Source organism: Oculina patagonica, chromosome 13 (assembly GCF_052425735.1).
Source record: "Oculina patagonica isolate OP01 chromosome 13, crgOcupat, whole genome shotgun sequence".
In the NCBI taxonomy this organism is placed as follows: domain Eukaryota; kingdom Metazoa; phylum Cnidaria; class Anthozoa; order Scleractinia; family Oculinidae; genus Oculina; species Oculina patagonica.
The window spans coordinates 1,151,865-1,159,310 of NC_135770.1; positions in this window are offsets into that span (position 1 = coordinate 1,151,865).

Genomic DNA, 7,446 nt, shown 5'->3' on the forward strand with positions numbered 1-7,446 from the left:
TTGAATTTGAATGTTTAAACGCATAATGCAATCCGTTCGCCGTTAATCAAAACTATTCCGGAAGTTTAGGCGGCACGGGCTGAGTATTTTGACTGTAACGAAAAGCTATGGCGCGACAAGGACAAGGAACGATGATGATGATGATTATATAGGGAATCACTGGCCGCACCTCATCGACGTTTTTTATTGAAAAATTACAACATGACTATCAAACAACATACATGGAACTATGCTCAAAGGTTGCGATCTAGGCAAAGAAAAGCGAAATTCGAAGTTTTAGAACTGCAAAAAGTTTTCGCACGCGCAAATCTAGTCGACTTGTTTGTTGGTTTCCAGCCATCGAGAATAAGCTCTTAAGGTTACTATTCTATCCCAGAAGTTATCGTTTTATTTTTAATTCCAGTCTTTTTCCCGCGTGACAAACAATTGCCTCGTCACAGGTGAACCAGCCGATTTGCGTAATTTTGGAATATGTTGTTTGGCAGTTTCCTCATAGCTATTTGCAAATCTAATTGTGCATGTGTTACACGTAAGGAAAGACTGATTGAAAAAAGTGAAAATCCTTCGCGAAATATGAAGACTGGAATTTGCTATGAGATTCGTGGGGGCTGACTGAGTGGTTAAGGACGCGGGATTTGGTGGTCTCACAACTGGAAATCAAGCGACCTGTTTAGATTCTTAGGCCCCGTCCACACTGACCTGGGTAAATTTGAAAACGCATCTTTTTTTTCCCCGGTTAGGCCAACCGTCCACACTGAACCGGCGTTTTCGGTCACCGAAAACGGAGCTTTTCAAAAACGCTCACCAAAGAAGCGTATCGTTTTCAAATTTACCCGGGTCAGTGTGGACGGGGCCTTAATCACATTTTCTTTATATAGACAATAAATAAGATCAGATGTTTCTATACCATTGCATGACTCAAGTCTGCATTTTTTGGACGTTTGGATTTTTCCTTGCAGTTCCTTCCACCTCTGGAGGTGGTGGGTTGTCATTGGTGGTGATGTGAAAAGCTTTGCCAATTTTTATTATTAAATTGTTGGTGTATCGGTTATGTCATTCACATTTTGAACTGGGAAAATATAGCAATATAAAAAAAACGAAATTGGTTGAAAGAAATTATCGTCATTTAAAAATTTAAGATCATTTAAGTTTTTTTCAGCTACAAGTACTGAATGAAGGGAAACAGTAGCTTTCTATGCCATAAGTTCTTCCTTTCTGAACTACCAACGATTTTCTAATTATCAGAGAGTTCTGCGCACGGCTAGATTTCCTCGCAGGACACAGGATTTGTGTCGTAAAATTCAGCTGTGATCGTGCGCCTTACGAAAATTGCCTTACTTACCTGCCAACTCCAGGGAAGTATGGGAATTCCCGTTTCTTGCAAGCACAAATATTGCAGATTATGCAATTCTCTTTAAAAAAAAAAACTGGAAAAAAATAAAGAAAAATGATAAACTGACGATTTTTGGCATGGACCTGCTTGTAATTATGACGTTGCCATGGCAACGTCAAATATCATGCACTTATGATTGACATATCAAAATTTCCGCAAGGGATGAGTGAAAAACTACTGAAAGTTTCAGCATTGTAGAGTAAATCCTCTTTTCGAAATTTCGAAAAATCCTTAAGGGGGATAGTGGCATCCACCCCCTGTACATCCGAGGGTAAACTAAAAGGTAAAATGATCTTGGTATTCTTTGGTCGCTGCAGCCGAGTTACTGACCGGGGTTAGGTTACGTCTGCGACGCAGGCTATGAACAAGCCTACAACCCCAAAAAACGGTGGCACCGCGTGCAGCAACTTGTAGGACAGTTCTGGAAGCGGTGGAGAAAGGAGTTTCTGCCCAGCCTTAACGTCAGAAAGAAATGGTTTCACCCCAGGCACAACTTGAAAGAAGGCGACGTCGTGCTGATTGTGGAGCCAAATGCCCGCAAAGGAGAGTGGCCTCTTGGCCGTGTGATTGAGGCATACCCTGGTGCTGATGGACTAGTACGAGTCGTCAAAGTCAAGGCAAAGAACAAGGAGTAATTGCGTTCTGTCCATCGCTTGTGTCCCCTGGAATATGTGGCAGACAGTGCCGAGGAGTGAGAGCCATTATTAAAGAGATTGACTGTGGTGCTGAAATTGCACACAATTTCGAAAGTGACATTTGTTTATGTTTTGTTACCGAAACTGTGATAGGAACATTGATTAGACAGAATGATTTGATTTTTTGAACTTTGTTGAAAAACAGTCAGTGACAGTTGGTCCCCCATGGACTCTCGATTTTTGTGCTTGTCATAAGTTTGCGAATGCAATTGCATTCGGGAGGGGGATGTTAAAAATCAAATAATTATATAAATTGTAATAATTTGAAGAAATTAATATTTAACCCGTTGCCTCGGAGATTACCGCTTAAGTATCGCGGGCGCATTTTCACACGTGAGAAATCGGAAGACATGTTTGATTGTGAAAGTTTTGTGAGACCTCGTGGTTCGTTCTGGCGACATTAAATGGTGAAAATCTACGTTTTGTGTGTTTGGAACCTTCGAACCTTTGACTGTTCTACCGTTTGAGAACATAAGCTATCATAGCATTTGTACCTTGGAGAAATTTTGATGTGCCAAGTGCTTGTCCATGTCATTTCGAGTCGCAATTTCATTTTAGCAAATGACACACAAGGTTCGGCATATAGTAAAGTTAGTGTTTAAGATGTATATAAAACATATTAGAGAAATGCTGTACCGTTTCTTACATGTAACAGACAATTCACGATGCTTGGCGTGGCTTGAACGGTTTCTTGGTGGCGGTCTAACTATATCGTCCATAATCTTGTTTAGTATAAAAACATTCGTTTTAACATGGATTTTACTACTCATGATCATTTTGAATTTTATGTCCAAACCGACTCCCGCAAAACTGACAAACGTGATAACTTTACAAAGTAGGTATTGAAACGGCTCTGTTTAGGGAAATGGTCAAAACTATCGTACTCAGACAGGACCCACCAGTCTGCAAAAAGACAGGTGGTCTCTTCATGTACCCCCCTTCCCCACCTTAAAAGATGGTGTATTGTTTGTATAGCCCCCACTCTATCAGGAGTAGAAACTAAGCAAAAGATTCAAACCTCCTTGTGCCATTTCTCCTGCAATGCAAGCTTCATGCGTACCAAATATGAAAGTCTCAACTTGAATTTTAAGGCCAATAAATTTTGTCTATTTGGCTAATCAGATAGGTGGTATCTTGCATAGCCCCCCTACCGCTACACAAGGTGTGTCCTCGTCGAGAACACTTGTTATGACCACTTCCAAATAAAACTTTTCTGATCAGTAAATAAATTCTTGACTCAAGAATGTATTTGACAAACACGCGCTCCAATTAGTTAAACACATCAAGTCTGCGTTTATTGAAGATCCCCGAGATCCAAACCCAAACGCCAGATTACTTGACAGTGGAATATTCTTTGTTTACTACAGGAAGTTTATAGCTTTGACAGTCGATGCATCAAACCGTCATCGCAATTTCCATTGTCGTTTTGTCGCAAAATTTATTTGTATTTTGAAGAATGCGCCATCTCCCACGATGGTGTAAATATTTTTGACAAGTGTAATGAAATAGTTTTCTCCAATAGAAAATTGAAGTGTAAGGAAAAAAGGCAGTTTTGCTCAATATCAATCAATCAATCAAGTACTGATATGTTCTACGTTTTCCTATGATCCTTAACAACTTGTCAGCGGGAGTTTGTCAGTTTGCAAAACGAGTAAAGGTGGTTTTGTAATAGAGTAGTAATAGGTGAGTCAGACAAATAACACCTCAGAAGTAACCGCTTTTATCGCAGCTGGCGTTCGTTTTTAGTGCAGAATGCACTATTGTGATGGTTTGGTGGGTTGGCGTTTGCTAAACCCCTAAACCACTAAACCACTAAACCACTAAACCACTAAGCCACTAAACCGCTAACGCGGTGTAAACTTTTAATCACCAATTAATTAATTAATATCAATTAATTAATTATTTCTGTAAAGGGGGGAGGGGATGGAGAGCACCTGACCGTGTGCCCTTGGTAAATCGGGGAGTCCATTACGATACTTACAATTGAAGAACTCAAGGTATATATTTGTTTCAGAAAGCACTATGCTCTCCTTGTGGTACAATTCTTTCTGGAAAAAAATACTTTGCGCTAAACGCATGCGCAGATCAGTCTTCATCACGAACATTGCGTTTTTCTTCTGCAGAAGGATTCGTGTAGACTCCGTGGCCCCAAGTTAAAACCACAAATTAATTGAATTAGACAGTAAGGCGTCATAGCAGATCATGTGAAATAATTCTTGATATGGCAATGCTGTTTTCTTAGAAAAGGTGATCTAGCATCTCATAATTAATTGATAACCTGATAACATCTGTGTTATAATCAATGTCGCCTTCTTTGCAGAAAATAAATCACGTTACCATAGACATCATGTTACATCCGTTTTCGACAAAAACAAAAGTATGTTACATGTTTTTGACAAAAACAAAAGTATCTTGTTTGCTGTTTCAATAACAAACTGAAATTCAAGCTATCGAAAATTAAAATAACAGTGACGTGTTTAGAAATTTTGTATTAAAGCCTAACGTGGTGTGCTTTTCAATGCGGTTGAATTCCTGTAGAATCCGTGGCGTTAATTTAATTAGACTTAAAAGGCATCACAGCGATCTGCGAGAAAAAAACAACAATATCATGTTACATCCGTCACTTCCTTTCCTTTTATTTGTTCTCCATCGGTTGAACTAACCTCCGTTTTATTTTGTAAAACCTCTGCCGCTTTAGTGTTTGAACATGCTTTCGTGACGGTTCCGACATTTCTTGAAAGAAATCTTCACACTACGTGCTTCTCGGCTTCATGCTTGAGTGAGCGTGTGACGTGTTCACAGCGCTTTCGTAAATCGTAATTAGGTATGCAAAAACTTGCACCGGGATTTTCGGCGTGAACACCTGATAACCAGGAAACAAATATCCTAGCTGTACTGCGTTTTAAAAACCCTTTCGAAAAAGATGTTTTTTGATTAGATTTGTTCTTTAGTTTTGAGAATCGTCTTTCGTGCAGTTTAAACCGTAACTTAATTAAATTAAACAAATGTCATCGATGTCGCCGTAAAACAAACAAAAAACAAGAGTTTCATGTTACGGCATTTTCAAGGAAAACAAAAGTATTTTGTTACAAACGAACAAAAGTGTCGTGTTACGTTTGCAAAGATTAACGTAAGGAACACCTAGGAAAGAATACAAGTAGCCTGTGAACAGTTTTTCCGAAAGTAAAGTAAAACAAATAAACACGAACATATATAAAACATCATACTTTCAATTGTTCCATATTGCATTCTGCACTTACCAAATCATCGAGATTTTTTGGCAAGTTATGAGTCACGGTAAATTCCCCGACTTTGTTCACCCACGCGGAAAAAACAAAATTTGCATACCATGTTCAGGCAAGCCCTTGACATGTTCAAACATGCCCTTGACATGTTCAAACATGCCCTTGACTGTCACGTCACGCTCTCAACGCAGTTCGACAAATACCACACTGAAGTAGACGCTTTTTTTTTCACAGCTGGCGATGAGCCATGACATTACAACGTCTAAATATACCATTCGGGTAAAGCCCCAACACCCACGCACAAATTTGCATGCCGCTCGCGGCTTCATGTCAATTGAACATTTGCGGACATTGAAATATACACAAAGATGGGCCGAGGAAGAAATGGAGTTTTGATAACAAGTGAGAAAAAATTTTAAAAGGTTCATTGGGCCACCTTTAAAAACTTTTCAACATAAAAAAATTGCTAAAGACAAAAATCAAACAATGATTTTATTGTCAGAAGAGGCGATCGCGCAGTTGAAAACTTTTGACAAAGGGCTTGTCGCAAACCTCTTGACAGGAAATTGACTCTTTTAAAACTGTTTTTTTTTTTGTACGTCTTAATATTTACTAGAAATTATTAAATTTAACAAACCTGTTTTTGTATTTATTGCTCCGTTTCTATTTGTAATTGCGGCCAAAATTTTGTCTCCTTTTGATGCTTCTAATGAAACCATTTCCTGTTTTTGGAAATTAGACTCGGTTGGACTGACTGTGGCTGACCCCCTTCCACCATCTTTTTTTTGAACCTTGATAAACACCTGTACGTTATCATTTACAATATTATCATCTTTTTTACTTTCAATAAAAAACTGCCATTCTTTAATTATTCCATCAACGGGCATAATGAAGTAATTTAAATTAAAATTAAATTTAACCAAATAAAAAACAACAGAACTTGAGCCAAAACTACCTCCAAGAGTAGTTGTACCATCTGTTCCATCACAAAAACCGTTTATGACAAAATTTGGTATTTTTGGAAAATAGTTTTTTAACTCGTATCCATTCATATTAAGATTTGTTTCCAACAAAAGGTCTCCACCTGAAAAAGAAAAAGGTTGATCAAAAACGTTACTTAAAACATCTGGCTGATAGCCTTTTACTCCGTAAACAATCAAATAAGCTTGCTCACTTGCTTTTGACCCCAAGTAACCAAGATTAGTAATGTCAATAAAAAGTTTGTCGTCTGAACTTGATTGATCTTTTTGTGAATGAATAATTGTTCGCAAATATTTTGGTTTGTGGTTGTTGAAACGTCTTGTATGAAAATTGACAGTGTCGCTTCCGAACGGTGATGAAGGGGCCAAATCCCAGTTAAGATCACTTTCAGAAAAAAAAAGTTCAACACATAAAGTGGAATCACCTGGAACTAAATGAGTAATATCTATTTTTAATCTTGTATTGAAAATGTTTCCGGATTTTAACAAATTGAAACTAAAAGCATTTCTGTTTAAAAGGTGAATACCGGAATCAAAATCGTCAACATCAGTTAATGAGTCGAAATTTGTAACTCCTGTAAAAGAGGATGCTGAAAAAAACAAATAGGAAAATAGGTTTTCTTTTGTTCCTGAAGAAATAGCAGAAGTAGAAACGTACTTTTTCATTGTCGTTAAGTTAACAGCGTCCTGATCTCCAACAGGATTTGCAAGCTGTTGAATTAAAAAGTCATTCATTATTAAATTTTCTGTTACAACACCTATTTTCCCAGGGTCGCCTTTTTGACCTGCAGCGCCCGTTGGCCCAGCAGGACCTGTATCACCTTTGGGGCCAGCGGGTCCAATATCACCTTTCATTCCTGTCGGGCCCGCAAGACCAGTGTGGCCCGCAGGACCGGTCGCTCCAGTTGCCCCAGTTGGGCCAGTTGCGCCTTTTGGCCCCGATGGACCAGCAGGTCCGGCAGGACCAGTGTGACCCGCAGGGCCCGTTGGGCCAGCAGGACCGGTTGCTCCGGTTGCCCCAGCAGGGCCGGCAGGACCTTCATTTCCTTGTGGGCCAGTTGCACCTCTTGGACCAACGTGCCCAGCAGGACCGGCAGCGCCAGCTGGGCCAGTGTCACCTTTTTGGCCGGCAG